Genomic DNA, 19,383 nt, shown 5'->3' with positions numbered 1-19,383 from the left:
TTGGGACAGATACATCAGGCAGCCTGTGCCATGACACAGTGGGACCTGAAGTACAAGATCTGCTTCCCTTCCTTCGCTGCCTCTGTCCTGCCTCATCGTGAAGATATTGTGGTTTGTGAAGGTCAGGGAACTTTCCAAATAAAACTGCCTGGGGGTCCTCTTGCATTTTTTTGAGGCTTGGATCAGGAAAATGGACAAAACATATCAACAGAAGAAAAGGAAGATATCCACCATAGACATAGAAACACCAAAAAGAGGAGCGGGAAGAGGCCATTCAGCCCTTCAAGCCTGCTTCACCATTCAAGCTGATCAGGAGTGATCAAAGAACTCAGTCCCTGTTCCTGCTTTCTCCACAGACCTGTGATCCCTTTAGCCTTAAGAACTATATTTAACTCCTTCTTGAAAACATTCAATGATTTGGTGTCAACTACTTTCTGTGGCAGGGACTTCCACAGGCTCCTCACTCTCCAGGTGAAGACATTTCTCCTCATCTCAGTCCAAAATGGCCAACCCGTTATCCTTCAACTGTAACCCCTGTTTCTGGACTCGCCATCATCAGGAACATCCTACCTGCAGTTACTCTTCCTTTTACTGATAGAATTTTATTGGTTTTAATGTGATCATCCTAATTCTTCTAAACTCCAATGAATGCATGCTAACTGATCCAGTCTCTCCTCATACACCAGTCCTGCAATCTCAGGATGATAGATATTGCCTCTGACATTTCTGGCCTCAACAGCATCATGCAGATTCTCTACCCTCCCAGCAGCACAGCCAACCTCCAGCCAATGCTCAGGGAGCAATTCAGGGCCAACTACTAACTGCAGCTGATCTCTCAGGATCATTGAGGCCATTGATAAGAAGCAGGAGAACAACACAACTATTCTTGAGGGGTTTCATCATGGTTGATTGGGATGCAAGGCATAATAAACAACTGCTTCCACTACGCTGGGTTCAAATGGCCAAGGACCGCATAAGATACCGAGAATGGGGAGGGCCAGGGTGAGGCTTATTGCTCTTGCCTGCAAGAGGAAATTCCAGCAGAGTGCGCCAGGGAATCCTACATCAAGAGAGACACCATAAACTGTACAATGAAGTGACAGATGAGGCAATCATCAATGTGGCACGTTCTTCTATCAAGAAGGATGAGTCTCTGATGAGTCTGATAAATGAATGTCCATCTGCTGCACTGTGTGTTTGCCCTTAGCTGAAGCTGCAAAGGCAGGAGTGATGCAGCAAGGAGTAATTCCCCAGAGTTTTACACTTCACTGACGTTTGACTGCATTGATAATCCAGTGGAATGTATCAGGGCAAGGAAGCAGAAAAAGGTGACTCCAATTTTCCCGAATCAAACTCCCAAATCTTCCAATGCCTTTTACAGTAAAAGGTCACGCTTCACAAATAAATTAAAACAAAAGACATTTTTGGCATATTTATCACACTACTCTGTTTACTTTTGTTTATTTTTCACATAGGCCATGTTTGTTGGTGAATCAGCTCACATAGGTGTTTCCTGGTCTCTGTCAAAATTCCATTTGATGCAAATTTTGGGCAGATCCTCCAAAATTTGATAATTGTGATTTTGCCGTAACCTGGAAGTAATCCTAAATCATTCATTTACTGCTTGTGTGTAAGGAAATGGGAACACCAAATAGAAAAGTGTTTGCATTGAATGTCAAAAAGGCAAAATAAATTACCTTCTGTAAAATGTCCTTCATAAAAGGCACACTGAGTTTGCCTGCCAAAGATCACAGCATGAAAGCACATATTTTAGTTTGACTCTATTTGAAGGTAGCTGCAACAACATCAACACATCTAACTCACTGTGAAATGTTAATAAGTTGACCTTTACTTGATGTAAATGTATGTATTGCTTTCCACCATCACCCACCGATTACAAACTCAAGGCAGCAAGTTAGTTTCTTGACTCAATGTATTTGTTCTCACTTAAACGTGCCTATAGTATTGCATCAACAAGTCTTTCACCCTTGGCCTGGCATCGCTGCAAGCTCCAGGACAAGACTTGCACAACAGCTTTGTGCTCATGTGCTGACACACATCTATTTGAGGGTTCAAAAGGTTCTCCGAAAACAAATGATAAATATCTCAAGTACTGAAATGCAAGGCCATAAAACACCACAGAAAGAACTATGTTCAACAACTTTTCAACGCTCTTCAGAAAAGTTCACTCAAACTATTAACAATAACAATTATGACTTTCCCTCCACTTGTCTCCTAAATGTGTTCACACGGGATGTGGAACCTCAGGCTACTTTCTGCAGTGGCCATGGTAAGTTATGAGCCTGAACATTGAGAGGCTGATTACTTTAACCTTTAATCACAGCTCATGATTGGCATCTACACACATCAGGCTTTCAGCAAGAATCTCTTTGTATCAACCGGCAGTGGGAATACTCTTTCTGCCCCAAAGGTGCTGAGCAAAGGTCAATAGGTCACACACTGGTAAATCATTGAGGAACCTCCAACAAACTGCAGTCAGTGATGTCCTTGTGTACATCGTTTTATAAACTGGCAAGGAGACTTTTATTGCCCATCCTCAGATGTCCAAAGAAGGCAGTTGTGAGACATTCTTCCAGAACTCACTATTCTGTACAGTATTCTTTGCAACATTCTAATGCAGCACATTTTTAGGATGAAAGAACTGTTTTACGTTCTTTGACAGGAAACACAAGGAACTGGAGCAAGAACTGATGACCTCTTGAATCTTTTCTAGTATTTATTGTGATTATGGCACCCCCTTTAATACAAACTCCAATTCCTGACCACTCCCATATCTCTCAAACATCTGTCTATTGCAGCCTTGAATATATTCAACAATGGAGTATCAGAACAATCTCAGAGAGAATTCCAAAGGTTATAACTCACTGATAGAAATTTTTTTTTCTCATCCACATACCATCCTAAATACTGATTCCCCAAACAGAAGATCTGCTCAATCACCCAATCCAGCCCATTTAGAATCTGCTTTGTTTTAACAAAATCACATTTTAATCTGAGAAACTCCAAATAATAATGACTCAAATTTATTCAGCCCCTCATCATGAGACACCCATTTCATCCCAGGAACCAATCAAGTGAACATTCACTGTGCAGCCAACAATATATGTATATCCTTCCTTACACATTCACTTAGTGGATATTGGGAAGATGTTTCCATTGGTAGGAGAGACTAGGACCCCAAGGGTACAGCCTTCAGGTGATGGGAAGACCCTTTAGAATGGAGATAAGGAGAAACTTCTTCAGCCAGAGAGTGGGAAATCTGTGGAACTCATTGTCATAGAGGGCTGTAGAGGCCAGGTCATTGAAGATATTTAAAATACAAATAGGTTCTTGATTGCCAAGAGGATCAAAGGTTACAGGCAGGAAGTAGGAAAATAGGGTTGCAAGACCTATCAGCCATGATCGAATGGCAGAGCAGACTCAATAGGCCGATTGGCCTAATTTTTGCTCCTGTGTCTAATGGTCTTATGTGGAGAGTAGAGCTGTGTGCAATACTGCAAACATAGTCTAAACAAAGCATTGTATAATTCTACCAGGAATTTGTTATTTTGTTTCCCAATCTGCTTGCAACGATGATCAACAATGGAACTATTCAAGCATCAATGACAATGAGCAAGTGGCTTCCTGTCTGGGAAGGCAGTTATGTGAACAATCTCAGGTTTTCTGGAAATTGCCAAGAGATACTTTGGGACAGATCCAGGGACTTGGAATTAGGAAGCGGGAGACTGTAGGAAGCCACCTCTCCCCCTACCATTCTTGCTTCTAACCTCTTTCACCCCTTGCCAATGACTATGTCTTTACCCTGGCCACTTACACTCACAAGGCACAGGATTCTCATCGTGATCTCTGGTGTCCAAGCTGGGCAGTCGTGTTGACCGTGGTCTCCCCCTGGTGACTGGTCCTGTAGAGGTGCAGGTCTCTGGGGGAACGGAGAGGAGGGTGAGATTTCTGCCCACTGTAAGCTCAATCAGTCAAGAGGCCTAATGCTTCCCAATTGGAATAAAGGAACATCAGGCAGCATTTGTTCTTCAAGCAGTGGGTGAGACCCACTTGTCACATTACAGCCCAACCGCTAACTCTGTTTCTAAATCAGATCTTGTCCCATCTGTTGTTTTTTCAGCATTTTCTGTTCTCATATTAGATTTTCAGCACCCAAAGTACTTTGCTTTAATATTATAAGACATCTGTCTAAGTGAAAATTAATTAGACTGCATTTTATCTTGTTTTGGCTCAGTGTGAGTTGCATCAATTATTGTGGATGGATTCTCACTGTGAGGCCTGTCAGAATTTCTTGCTGACTCCTCCCAAACTCCACCACAGTAATGACATACCCACTCTGCAATTCTCACTCCATCTTACCATGCTCGATTCCTGAATTAACTTGCCACTCACTGGAATATCCACCAAAGGAGCAGCATCACCAGAGTTAACCCCATCCTTAAAAGGCAGCTGTGACCAGGAGAGGACTGTTGTCACAAGTTGCATATAGGGGCGACACAGTGGCTCAGTGGTTAGCACTGCTGCCTCAAAGCACCAGGGCCCCAGGTTAGATTCTAGCCTCGGGTGACTGTCTGTGTGGAGTTTGCACATTCTCCCCGTGTCTGTGAGAGTTTCCTCCGGATGCTCCGGTTTCCTCCCACAGTCCAACGAAGTGCAGGTCAGATGAATTGGCCATGCTAAATTGCCCACAATGTTAGGTGCATCATTTAGAGGGAATGGGTCTGGGTGGTTTACTCTCCGAAGAGTCGGTGTGGACTCGTTGGGCTGAAGGGCCTGTTTCCAACTGTAGGGAATCTAATCATATCATGTGAAAATGCCAGAGAAAGGGAGGTTTCTCCAACAGCAGCCTGGAGGTCCTACCTGAGGGAGTGGTGCAGATGATGCAGATAATCTTTCATCAGGACTGGTAGAGACGATCATGCCACAAGACTTGCTCCAAAGTTGCTACCCCAAGTCAGTGCCATCTCAGTAGTCCAGAGAAATGGCCTTCATACTATAATGTAAAGGTGCTGGTATTGTACTGGGGTGAACAAAGTGAGAAGTTACATGGCACCAGGTTATAGTCCAAAAGGCTTATTTGAAATCAAAGTTTCAGAGCACTGAAGTGCTTCACCTGATGAAGGAGCAGTGCTCCAAAAACTTGTAATTTCAAAGTGGGTCTCACCCACTGCTTGGAGAACAAATGCTGCCTGATGTTCCTTTATTCCAACTGGGAAGCATTAGACCTTCTGGCTGATTGAGCTCACACTAGGCAGAAATCTCAAGCTTGTTGGACTATAACCTGGTGTCATGTGACTTCTGACATTGTCATGCCATAAGGAGAGTTGATGTAGCAAGCTGCTGGACAACAAGATGTCCAGGACCTTGACTGGCTAACTAGCAAAGCAAGCTGCCTAGTTATGTGACTGCGCTAATGGCATGGCAAGAGATGGATGATGTGAGCATGCAGTTTCTCATTGCTCACTTAATGTTAAAAGAGCCCTGAGATACAGCCTGGTTCTGTCCCTGAGCTGGGTACCTGTCCCTATACATGAAGTGTCTTTGCTGCTGCTTTTTATGCAACATGGCTGATTCAAGATGGCGCCAGATATGGTTGACTCCTTGCGAGCTCCTGCATTCAGATCTAAGTTTCCGATTTCCTACAATTGTTCTATACTCTTTAAACTTAATAGCATACTTTTAAAGATGACTAATAACTGTTTTATCAAAACTCAGAGGTTTGAAGCTACCCTACTGTTGTTAGAAGACTGAATGGACTCACAAACTCTTAACATTCGCCTGTACCTGGGTTTTTGTTTTTGCCGCAGTTTACCTATTATTTACTATCAATGCTACTTAGCTCTGTGATCTGCCTGTATTGCTCACAAGACAAAGCTTTTCACTGTTCGGTACATGTGACAGTAAATTCAATTCAATTTAATGCTAACTGCTAGTGTGCCCAGTAATGCAAGAATTGTCCTGTCTAGGTAGCTCAGTACCTTTGGTAAGATAGGAAGCTTAATATTAATTAAGCCGGTTGTGGCGTTCAATAGGCATTTAATTAGTGATATTCCCCTTAATTGACAGCTTACTGCTGCCCTGTGAGAAAATCGTATTGCAGCTCAGTAAAAGCATAAAAGACTTAGAGAAATGTTCCTGACATTGAGATAGCCCTTCACTGGGCTCCTCGTCTGATTCTGCTGCAAATCTCAACATTGGCCACGTCACTCAGACCCCAGTAAGATTCCAGTACCATTTTACTAAAACAAAAACAAATAATATCATAAATGTTATAGCTTAGCAATAACAGTTGTTTTAAACATATGTCTTCTTTGCACATTTATATTAAGCTAGTTAAATGAATAATTTAATGGAAGTCTTTATTCATTAAAATAAACAACTACATGTCAACCTTTAAGCAGCAAAATAAATTCATGCTGATGTATTAAACATTTCTGAATCAGGTTGACACAGTTGGATTTTTGTCTTTCTTTTAAAACACTCTAACTTGCAGCCACAAATTCACAGCTTATAGAATTTCACTTACTAAAGAGTTCCCTTATTCATATACCTTCAGACGACCTATATGTCATCAGACACAGTTGCTAACATATGTCTATATCAGCTCAAGACAATCCACCTCAAATAACCCACCACATCACCCTTTCATTTGCCTTTGAAGTTAAACCATCGAGGTAAAGGCAGGTCCAACCCTGGATCTGTCTGGGCTTGTAATTCTGCACTGGAAATACCTCCCTCAGAAATAAAGAGTGAAGTTACTTCAAACCCAGAATAAGAATAATTTACTGTCAAACAAAATGCATTCAAAAATTAAAATGTATGAAAATCAAGAATATAAAGGTTCTTGATGATACCACAATAAATCTTTCTTTGAACAGATATTAATGACGTATGATTAGACGCCTCTAAGGACAGACAGGCTGGATTGAAAATCAATGTTAATTAACAACGTTAGTAAATCTCACAGTTTCCTCACTATCACTCAAACAATCCTTGCTTTAAAAGACTGTGCTTCATCAGAATAAAAGGGTTCAAGTGCCCAAAGAACGATTTTCTTTTCAAGAGTGGTGGCTACTGTCACGTAGATAAATGCAACAGCGAGCCCCATGAACAAGATCATACAATAATGATGAAATAAATAAATGATCATTGCTTTTTGTAATGCTGCTGGAGGGGAGCATAGTGGAGTAGATATCCCTGTGGTCAAATATGGACTGATCAGGTTAATAACAGGATAATAACCTAACACCAAACAGTAGCACAGTCACCTTCACCAGCTAACATACTCCTTATTTCACAGAAATTCATTGCTTGTTCTGATATATTCAATTCCCTTAATGATCATTCAAACCCGCAAGAATATTGCCAGTACTTTCACAAAATAGCCTTTTTTTAAAATGAGATGTCAGCCAGAATTAAAAGAAGAGAAGATTTTAATAATTCACAGACACAAATGTCTGCTAAGTGTTCAGAACCATATGTCACCCTTTGATGGTGAAATCCAACTTGTAAGATTACACCTCCGGAGTAAGTGTTTCTGCCTTCTTCACTACCTTCTGTGTAATTCTCCACACTTATGTCTGTAATTGTGTAACACAACTTCCAACCACACGTTGTGCTTCATCAAAAACGCTTCTGTTTATGAGCAGCCTGAAACATTAGAACAGGAGAAATTCTACATGCATGACAGGTGTATTCCGTTTTGTTACAGGTAAAGCTTTATTTTCTTAATTTATGTTTCTTTCACTCATTGATAGGATTGGTTTATTACCCATCTCTAGTTGTTCTGGAGAAGGTGGTGGTGGTGGTGAACTCCCTTTGAACCAGTGCTATCCATGTGCTATGGGTAGACCACACATTGCCGTAAGGCAGGGAATTCCAGGATTTTGGCCTACAGCCCTGAAAAAATTGTGATATATTTCCAAGTCAGAATAGTGAGTAACTCAGAGAAGAACTTGCAGGTGCAATTGTTGCCTTTCATCTTGGAGATGGTATACTGCTGTTACTGAGCCTTAGTTGTGGATGGAGTGAATGCTAAAGATGATGGATAGAATGTCAGTAAAGAAGGCTGATTTCGATGGATAATATTAAATGTCTCGAATGGTGTAGGAACTGCACACATCCAGACAAGTAGGGAGTAGTCCATGGCACTCTTGACTTGTGTCTTTAGATGGTAGATAGAAGGCATTTGTAAGATAGAAGGCAAGTTATTCACTGCATAGTTTCTCGTTCTTGATCTCCTCTTGTTGTCAGTATTTATATGGTGAGTCCAGTTCAGTTTCCTGTCAATGGTAATCCTCAGGATGTTGACAATTGGGGATTCAGTGATGGTAACACTGAATGACTTTTCTGTTTTTCTGTATGGTAAGAATGTTACTTGTCACTTATTAGCCCAAGTGTGGCTGTTGTCTTGGGGACACAGACTGCTTCTGTATCTTAGGGGGCATGAATGTACAATATTCAGAACTAGTCTATTGGTGAACATTCCCACTTCTGACTTCATGATGAAGGGAAGGTCATTGATGAAGCAGAACATGTTTGAGCTGAGGACATTATTCTGAGGATTTCCTCCAGTGAGATTCAGATGGAAGGACAACAAGAACTTAACTCCTTGTTGGGCTTCTGCCAGAGGTTTTGATGGGGAGCAAACAATCAGAATTTCCAGCAGTGGAACTCCTGGTGATCTAGACAATGGAAGGAGACCAGCTCCAGTATGATAGCAATGTAAGAACGAGGAGTCTGAGAGACTTGTATTCACAAGATTGGTTGAAATAGGTGATGTGTCTTGTTCAGAAACCCATTATTTTCAAAGAAAAGAAAATGATCTTCAGTTGTAAACTAGACCAAAAGTTTGGGTGTTGCCAAATTTAGGAAACAAGTTTGCCAGGCCAGAAACAGAGTATAGATTGGTTAGGGATGGAAATTGTGAGATACGGCTGTTCCTTCAGCATGTCAAAGAACATGGGAGACGTCTGGTCTACTCCAACGAGGGGTTCTACAATGCCATCAAGATACAAACCAAGAGGTGATTGTAAATATTAACTTAAGATATACAGTGAGAGATTGTGTTTTGACCAGGACTGGATGGAGTTCTGTGGAGTGGAGTGCCACAAGGATCGGTGCTGGGCCCTCTACTTTTTGTCATTTACATAAATGATTTGGATGCGAGCATAAGAGGTACAGTTAGTAAGTTTGCAGATGACACCAAAATTGGAGGTGTAGTGGATAGCGAAGAGGGTTACCTCAGATTACAGATCCTATCTGGATCAGGTGGGCCAATGGGCTGAGAAGTGGCAGATGGAGTTTAATTCAGATAAATGCGAGGTGCTGCATTTTGGGAAAGCAAATCTTAGCAGGACTTATACACTTAATGGTAAGGTCCTGGGGAGTGTTGCTGAACAAAGAGACCTTGAAGTGCAGGTTCATAGTTCCTTGAAAGTGGAGTCGCAGGTGGATAGGATAGTGAAGAAGGCGTTTGGTATGCTTTCCTTTATTGGTCAGAGTATTGAGTACAGGAGTTGGGAGGTCATGTTGAGGCTGTACAGGACATTGGTTAGGCCACTGTTGGAATATTGTGTGCAATTCTGGTTTCCTTCCTATCGGAAAGATATTGTAAAACTTGAAAGGGTTCAGAAAAGATTTACAAGGATGTTTCCATGGTTGGAGGATCTGAGCTACAGGGAGAGACTGAACAGGCTGGGGCTGTTTTCCTTGGAGCATCAGAGGCTGAGGGGTGACCTTATAGAGGTTTACAAAATTATGAGGGGCATGGATAGGATAAATAGACAAAGTCTTTTCCCTGGTGTCGGAGACTCCAGAACTAGAGGGCGTAGGTTTAGGGTGAGAGGGGAAAGATATAAAAGAGACCTAAAGGCAAACTTTTCATGCAGAGGGTAGTACGTGTATGGAATGAGCTGTCAGAGGATGTGGTGGAGGTTGGTATAATTGCAACATTTAAGATGCATTTGGATGGGTATATGAATAGGAAGGGTTTGGAATACTGTGGGCCGGGTACTGGCAGGTGGGATGAGATTGGGTTGGGATATTTGGTCGGCATGGACGGATTGGATCGAAGAGTTTGTTTCCATGCTGTACATCTCTATGATACTATGACTCTATGACCGCAATTATAATTGTAAATCCACTTTGAGATTGCTCCCACTCAACCTTCAGAAAATTGTGTGTAATTCAATAAAGTGAGGGTGAATTATAAGAAGCAACACTTCTTGCTGGTCATATGCCCCAGTCATACTTTCATAAATCTGAGTGTGGAGAGGATCCCTGAAGGATAAAAGGTATTTTCCCCACAAAATGATTCACCTCCAACAACCAAGACCACCTTCCTGTGTGCCATGCATGAGTATAGCCAGCAGAAAGTTTTCCCTCTAATACCCATTAATTCCAGTTTTGCCAAGGCTCCATGATGCCACACTCTGTTGAATGCAGCTTTGATGTCAAGTGCTGTTACTCTCCCCTCCTCTCTGGAATTCAGCTCTTTTGTCCATGTTTGAACCAAGGCTGTAATGAGGTCAGGAGCTGGGTGAACCTGGCAGAACCCAAACTGGGCATCACTGAGCAGGTTATTGCTGAGCAGGTGCTGCTTGATAACACTGTTGATGACACCTTCCATCATTTTACTGATGATTGACAGTAGGTTGATGGGACAGTAATTGGCTGGGTTTGATTTGTCCTGCTTTTTAGGTACAGGACATAGCTGGACAATTTTCCACATTGCTGAGTAGATGTGAGTTGTAACTGTACTGAAACAGCTTGGCTAGGGGAGGCAGCAATTTCTGGAGCACAAGTCTTCAGTATTATTGCCAGAATGTTGACCAGGGTTCAAAGCCTTTGCAGGATCCAGTACCTCCAACCATCTCCTGATATCACACAGAATCGAATTGGCTGAAGACTGGCATCTGAAATGCTGGGGACCTCCACAGGAGGTTGGGATGGATCATTCTATGACCACTTCCTGCTGAAGATTGCTGCGAATTCTTCAGCCATATCTTTTGCATTGAAGATGAGAATGTTGTGGAGCTGTCTCCAATGAACTGTATAATTGTCCACCACCATTGATGACTGGATGTGGCAGAACTGCAGAAATTAGATCAGATCCATTTGGTTATGGGATCACTTAGCTCTGTCTATCACTTGCTGCATCTGCTGCTTGGCTTGCAAGTAGTCCTGTTTGGTAGCTTCACCAGATTGGCACCTCATTACTGGATATACCTGTTGCTGCACCTGGTTTGCCCCTCCTGAACTCTCCATTGAATGGGGTTGATATTCCACCTGAGGGCAGATGCAAACCATTAGGTTACAGATTGTTTTGAATGCTGCTGCTCACCAAGTTCATGCATGCCCAGTTTGTTACTTTGGTTTGGTCTGTCCTGTTTACTATGAAGGTCAGGTCACACAATCCAGTGGAGGGTATTCTCAAGCAGGCAATAAGCAGTTGGTATCCAGTGCAGCCGAGAGAGAATGACACAGGAGTACCACATCACTGCGGAGAGTTAGAAAGACCTTTTGGTCACATGATGTTGTGTAAAGCTGGGTTTACCTTTTGAATCAATTGTAAGGACCAATAAGGTCATCGAGTCATAGAGGAGTAGAGCATGTTTCAAGAAGTAATGGTATTGCCTGATTTTCACAGACAGGAGTACTGTTTGTCAGTTACAAACTGGGGCAGGAACATTCTGGAGGGTGTTCATGAATGTGCCATGCTGTAATGTGGGGAGTTGGTCAGTTGTGATGACTATGATTACTGAATTAATCCTTCTGAAGAAGGGTCACTGGACCCAAAATGTTAACTCCGCTTTCTCTCCACAAAATGCTGCCAGATCTTTTCCCAGCAATTTCTGATTTTTTTCTAATTTCTGACAGGTGTAGTTCTTTTGTTTTTTTTTAAACTTAATGAGGAAACGGCTTCCTGAAGAGGTTAGAGGGAAAAAAAGGAAATGGATTGTTGGACAATCTTGATTTCAGACTTCCTGTGATCCTGAACATCCAGTTCCTCTCAGGTCCGGCTCTCATGTGTCTGTCAGGATTGACTCTCCTCAACATCCCTATCAGGCCCTGCTCTATCTATCTTCAGAGGAATACAAGTTCTACCCTGGCTCTTCCTCCACTTAGGCAGCCCTTTCTGAATGCACGATTGGAGAGAATGTAGCTCAACCCACCAACATGAATCCTATGGATGTGTGGGCTGGAGAACTCCTCTTGATCTGTCTGAACAGAGAAGCTGGAGGATACTCGATGGTGAGCCGAGGTGTGCTGCAGCCCGTATTTTACAGGCAGTCAGCATCACCCTTGGAGCGCTCTCCGGTGTGAGGGGACTTTCTGTAATGGGCAGCCTCTGTTCCCCAGCAGCATCTAAACAGACATATTGGGTCCTGAGACCAGGACTGGCACCAATGGGTGCTTTATGAGTCTTTTGGCAGCTCCCTGGGCCCCTGCAGTAAACCAGACACAAAATAATTCAAGGTAAGGCTGATGTTCATGGCCATCAGGATTGGGTGACTGTCCTCGTGCAGTTTGAAGTAATCTCCTGGGTCTGTACCTCACAGACAGTCCTGACGAAGAGCTTATGCTTGAAACGTTGACTCTCCCGCTCCTCTGTTGCTGCCTGACCATCTGTGCTTTTCCAGCATCACACATTTTGACACTGAGAGGTGGGTCACAGTTGATCTGTGAAGCTGGTGTCTCCTGAGACATGACAGTTACACATGGTCCATCTTTAATATGCAGGCCAGTACAGAAGATCTCCCCGTGGGTCTCGGTGGCTGCTGTAATCTGCCCGCCTACCAGCATTACACCATCATTATGTCACGTGCTACAGTCAGAGTGGGAATTCTGCCTCTCTGTAAGGTATATCCCATCCTCCAGAGCCGCTGACCTTTCTGACTGGCTGAAAGTCACCAGCAGTCCTAGCAGCGCCTGAGCTGAGTAGTGGCCACTGCCAGAACTGCAGCCAGTTCCAAAATGAAGAGCCCATTGGAATTCCAGGCTCAGGTAAATTGGGGGCATTGAGTGGGGAGGGACTTTCCACCTTTGGCCGGGGCAAAGGGAGTTGGTGTGGGTTTTAAAGTCTATGCAGACAATAAGGAGAGAGTGCTACCTTCTAGGAGTGAGGCACTGTGCATGAGGCAGCCTCCGATGATGGTACCCATTTACCTCCTGTACTTTTAAGAATTTGCAAATAATAGGCAGCCCACTCTGACCTCTTGCCCACACCGTGTTATTATGGTGTGGGCAGGACAATATGGGGGGGGGGGGGGGGGAGGGGGTCACTTCTGTTTTTAATTGACTCTCAATGATTTCTCTACATACAGTGGGTGGTTTGCCAATCTTAGTCCCAAAACACCCACCTGCATTCTGGGGGTGAGTTGATGTTGGTTGGTGAAGGTGGTGAGCGTAAACACTGCCCCATGTCAGTTGTGCCATTCCCACCAAAACCACACCTGGCATTGGGAGGGGGTGGGGAGCGGGGGTGCATGAAATATCCAGCCCAAAGTCACAAAAGTATGCACCAAAAATATATCAGTGGAAAATACACAGTGTGCATACAGTTATATTTGGACCCCTCCCAGAGCCAAGCTGTCACTGAAGCTGCCTGTGAGGAAGCTGTTCCTATTCACCAGTTTTTAGAGACGCTGATTTTCCCTTTAAAGGAATTCCGACAATGTAACATTATAAACCATCAGGAATATATCAACACTGGTTAATTTCTGTAGGGAACATGTGTTGCATCTGACACTGCGGACACAATCTGGTCACTATTCCTAGTCCACTGACACACCAATCACGTGTAAGGCTAGATATTATTTTAGTACCAGCTGATGTTTTGAAAACTTTTTTTTGTTTCAATGATCCTGCATATCTGTACCACATTTGGCTCAACATTGCTAAAATATTTATGTTAATATTCATGGCAAAGAATTGGAAAAGTTACACTAAGACAGCTAACAACAAATGAAAAGAAATCAGTGAAAAAGTATGTAATGAATTTCAAATTGTATGAAATCAGTCTCATACAAATTGAGCCAGAACCACACCAACATTCTTAACTTGCCTCATTTGGAGAATAATTTAAATATTGTCCTTTAATTGCATCATTGTGGTGCCAACAAGCTGATGTGAACTTTCTCTCAAAGGACATAATAATCTTGCACTGAAATTTCAGAGCTGAGAATTTGAGTCAAGCACGTTAGCGTTCTTTGTGATAGTGTGGCATGGTATACATTCAGGCTTCAGGCTTTGTATTTCATGCTGAAACATTCCATTGGCACTCAAAGCATTGAACAATAAATGTTTCACTTCTGTAAGTATTATTTAATGTCACTAAGATATATGCAATAAATGGATCACAGTCTCAGCTATTTTATTATCTTTCATATCTTGATTACCCACAGAAACATTAGCAATTTGCATAATATAATCTTCAGAAGAATGAAATGGTTGAAGGTAGTTTTAATTGCTAAGTTTTCATTAGCCAGTACTAACATTGTATGTGTTGATTCTGAAAGATAATGTTTCACTTTGATATAAATATGTCTTTGGAACCTTGACTAGAATACGGCTTTTGATACATTTGCTATTTCAGTGCACATGTTGAGGAAACAAAAGCATTTTTACAGCCAAACCTTCCTTTCTTCAACTCCTGATGTTAAAGTGATCTGCAGTATTCCTGAGGGGTCGATGTGACTGCCCACATCTGCCTCCACTCTGGTGGAAATGTCCATTTGCACTGGAATCTTTATGGAGGATTGTGTGTATTTTTATCTGGTGCAAACTTTACTTTCTTGAAGTAAATGTACTGCTATTTAAATATTGATCAGAACAGTGTTACTTCTTACCATGGCTGGGGAATAAGGGGGAGGGAGCTGGAAAATGTGTTGCTGGAAAAGCACAGCAGGTCAGGCAGCATCAAAGAAGCAGGAGAATCGACGTTTCGGGCATAAGCCCTTTTTCAGGAGGGAGGGAGCTCCTTGATTCCCAACTATAAAAGGTGAAGTCACCATTGTCCTACCAGACCATGGGGCTGCTCTCTCGTTAGAGAGAGGTGATTGGTGAGGATTTAATCTGAAGATCAACTCATCCATACTTGGGGTTTCAAAAACAATGGAACCAAAATGGTGATTTCTCCACCTTATGATTCCATAATGTTAGTAAGTGGTTGCTTTACGGTGGGAATGATAGTGACAGTGAACATCAACAGGTCAATGATCACAGAGGACACCACATGGTTGTTCTTCCAATCCTACACTGCAACTGTAATGTGACATTTGGTTATTGTTTTTTCAAAGCTCTTGGACATTGTGTTAGACAGGCTTTCAAACTTGTGATTGTGATGGAGAACGCAGACCTGTGAACCATCATTAATCTTGGTTCACTTATTAACGCATTATATTTATTACAGTTTCCTCTTCTCTATTCATTTGGCATTCTTAATTGATCCAATTAGACTCTCTTAGAGTCTGTAGCTTATCACAAATACATGAGATTATGGTATATTTTACTTTTGAATTGTCACAAAACAGTCAAAAGACATTGCTCCCATATATTACAAGGTGCATAGAGAATGAGAGCAATTTACAGGAGCATAGAAACATCACAAGTAGGAACAGAACTACGCCATTGAGCCCCTTGAACCTGCTGCCCCATTCCGCAAGGTTATGATTGATCTGATTGCGAACTCAAATCCATTTTCCTGCCTTGTCAAAGAACAAATACATCCAACTCAACTTGAATATACTGTGGGCCAAGTGCTGGAAACTGGGATTAGAGTTGTTAGATGCTTATTGTTGTCTGGCACAGACTCAATAGGCTGAAGGGCCTTGTCAGTGCTGACGACCACTAAGACTCTGCCTCCACCGCTCATTTAGAAGAAAATTCCAAAGACTTTACGCACATGGAAAGGGAAAAAAAAAATCCAACTTACCTCCCCCTTTGTTCATTCTGTGCACTTTATCAGGTGCTTTGTTAAGCATTTAACTTAATGCTCTGAATGCATTGTTGGTTCTCAGTTGAATGACACAGTATCTGAAATACTGTATCTGGGAATAATACAGGTTTGTGGTTAATTCACACTTCCCCTACCCCCATCCCATATGTAACCACCCTGCTGCGGCTGGCTCATTGCCAACGTTGATGAACTGCATTATAAGAATTTAATTAATCACCGACTTTACTGTTGGAACCTTTTCACTTTGGTTTGCACAATAACTGAAGCTCCAAGGAATACGTAGGTTCTCAGGATAAAAATTACCTGCTTAAAAATCTACGGGCTAAAATTGGAAGAGATAAGTTGTCCAGTTTATTAGCTTATTTCAAAGTGCTGCAATTGCATTTCTTCTCTTTTCCCAATAGAATGCCATTGAAGAATTGGGCAAGAATCAGTCCTCAGATCAATATCTTCTATTTTCAACGTGTTCTGGTAACCTGACACTTCCTTAATTAAATTCTCAAAGTTGCCTTTTCTCTCTCCAGCAGCCTGTCTTGCTCAAAACATAAGCCCGTCTTTCCCAATTAAATCATTGATTCAACACTAACCTGGTTACAGTTCTTTGATATCTCTTTGGAACTCTTCCAAGATTACTGGTTGCAACATCCTTAGTTCAAACGGCACTAGAAGCACTTTGGAGAAGCTTCACCAGATATGGTTAACACAGGGATATTGAAAAAAGTATAACACCACAAAAAAAGTCCCTAATAATTTCTGTAAACCCTACATTCCCATCACTGTTGAATCAATGTTTCATTAATAACTCAATTTAGGCAGTGTATTTTATAATGTTCCCTGATTAGTAATGTATCCTGAAATAGGGTCAGGGTTAGTACTTTATTTCATTTCAAATGTGTTGTTATTACATTTGGGAATAATTCTAGCATATTTCAGTCATAGAGCCATAGGGTCATAGAGATGTACAGCACAAAGAATCTATACTTTACTCAAACATATTCTTCAGTGACGATCTAACCAGAAGCATTCCTGTAAGCATTGAAATTCTATTACTCCAAGTTGATTGTGAGGAAGCGGAGTACAACTGTACACCTCACTGATTTTCACCATGGTTTATAATAAACAGTTATATGATTATTGTCCAAATGCTTTATGTTCCTACTATATATTACAATCTACCCTAACTTAGGCAACAATGGGAGTCTTTTTGAAATATGACTATCTGACAATATGAATTGGTAACACTGAATACTGGAAAATAAATCAGGACCATGTTCAAAAGCACACTGCGTTTCTCCAAATAGTGTCTCGAGGAAGATTAATATCATTCCATTCACCTGGTGGACATTCCAGTGTAGCATTCAAAGCATAACTGCAGTGTCTGTAATACCAAGTCGAATATGTGAAAAAAATTCCTCTGACATTGCAAGTATTCCACTCTCAGAAGAACACTTAAATTCTTTCTGCTGATTGTACAGGCAATTCATATTTTCATTTGCTTTCTCATCTGTTTAATAAAATGAAGAGCCTAAATTTTGTAATGTACTCTCTGTGTTTAATACAAAGGGAAAGCAGATGACTTATCCTTTGGAATACAGGCACAACTCATTTTAGACATCTATCCTGCAGTGCAAGCATTTCGTAGACATGGACAGTAAGCTCTCCTTTTTTAAAAATGATTATTATAGATTACAATGAGACAAACTGCAGAGACAGAGCTACATAAGACAGTCACTTATGCAGTATAATTCTCAGGCAAATGATTTTCATGGTGCAAACAGTTACAATTAATTCCATATTACTTAAAAAGATATTTCTACTCACAGATCCTGCTTCAAGTCTGTCAGTCTGTCAGTCTGTTCTCCTGTGACTGCAGTGTATTTTAATCAGAGTACAGTACCTCCACTGAGTTCCAAGTGGCTCACAGATAGATGGGTCTGATATTGCTGAGACACCCCAGCCGCTTGGCTGACTCCTGAATGCAGTTTGTATTGTTAGTTTGACGAGCCATCACTCAAAGTGCTGCGCTCCAGCCCAAGTACAGCACGAGTTAGTTTGCCCAGCCTTGGGGCTGTACCATTTCACCTACACCTGGGTGAATCTATCACGCTTTCCTCCTGTTAGAGACTTTCTGCCCTGCGACCCAATGAGCCGGCCGCTGTCACACTTGGTTCCTATTAAAAAGCCTCATGGTGGATTGAATGAGTAATTGTGTGCGAAGGTAGTCTGGCTGGCAGATGTGAATAAGCTTCAGTGGAGCAGAGCATGCAGTGCAGATGGGCTGTGCAGACTACAAACAATGCTTAGCAAAGGCGTGATTAAACCAACAGCCCCAACCTCCTTCTGTGGGGAAAAGGGGGATCAGCCAATGAAACACAGAGAGTACACTGGGGAAGACATGGGGCTGCAACAATGCAGGCAAAATTAAGGAAGTAAACTCCAAATGGGAAACAGAGAGTGAGGAAGGAAGCTGCAGGCAACAGAACAGAAATTCTTAATTTAAATGCTCATTATTCTGGTAAATCGCTCCCAACAAGGTGAGACGATTAATTTCCTGTATGTGTCATCCACAGAAAATAAAGCAATCCCTTTCATCAGTTTCTGACTAAAACATTTACAAATTGGAATAAAGGTAGTATCCTATCCTTTCTCTCAACCACTTCTAGTAACTTTTATGCAACAATGCGTCAGACAGTAAAAGGCCTGGTGGGGGTGGGGGTGGGGGTGGGGGTGGGGGTGGGGGTGGGGGTGGGGGTGGGGGTTATTGTTGGAAAGCATTGGTTCAGTTACTAATGACAGGAATTGATTAGAATTGAACAGACTCCTGATGAGCTCACAGGTACTATGTAACGGTGCCAGTGCTGAAATCATTCCCCAACTCATACTTAGGGCAGGTTGACCCTTCTTTAAAAATTAAAAATGACAGCAGAATCGCTGACACATGATGTGCATAGCCCAGCCCAGAGTATAATTTATACCACACAGGGTGATATGCTTTCCCTCTGTTACATTATTCTCTTTTTAGAGAGATGGCATTGTAATTGAGAGCAGGCAATGTGGTGGAAAAAAAACTCCTTTGCAGGAGCCTCACTTGAACCAGTCTGGATTTTGATAAGTCCCATTTTAGTTTTTAAAAAACGTCCAGTTCTAATGCTGATTTAATGAACGTGGTACAGCATGGAATCAGGCAATTCAGTCCAGCTAACTTGTACTAGTGCTCAAAAAAAGCAACTCAATTAGTGCTACTCCCAATGACAGGACAATTCCTGAGGAAGGGCTTTTGCCCGAAACGTCGATTTTCCTGCTCCGAGGATGCTGTCTGACCTGCTGTGCTTTTCCAGCACCATACTCTTGACTACAGCCCTCATGTCCCAACCATCCCATTCACCACCACTACAACCCAA

At 42.0% G+C, this 19,383-nt stretch overlaps 1 protein-coding gene across 6 annotated transcripts in view; it reads right to left on the bottom strand.

The window, feature by feature from the left end:
• LOC140467039 (semaphorin-3A-like) overlaps positions 1-18,248 on the bottom strand; it is a 436,589-nt gene extending 418,341 nt beyond the window's left edge. For 4 of the 6 annotated variants that reach the window (XM_072563098.1, XM_072563096.1, XM_072563103.1 and 1 more), the window contains exon 1: positions 17,804-18,248. The gene's annotated coding sequence lies outside the window, so the exon portion shown is untranslated. Of the gene's footprint in view, positions 1-3,835; positions 3,941-17,803 lie in introns of all 6 variants that reach the window. The other 2 variants (XM_072563099.1, XM_072563101.1) reach the window with 1 other exon arrangement.
• Positions 18,249-19,383: the final 1,135 nt, after the last annotated feature.

Source organism: Chiloscyllium punctatum, chromosome 44 (genome assembly GCF_047496795.1).
Source record: "Chiloscyllium punctatum isolate Juve2018m chromosome 44, sChiPun1.3, whole genome shotgun sequence".
Classification (NCBI taxonomy): Eukaryota; Metazoa; Chordata; class Chondrichthyes; order Orectolobiformes; family Hemiscylliidae; genus Chiloscyllium; species Chiloscyllium punctatum.
The sequence above is the reverse complement of the archived record's forward strand: the minus strand, read 5'-3'. Positions and strand labels throughout refer to the sequence as shown.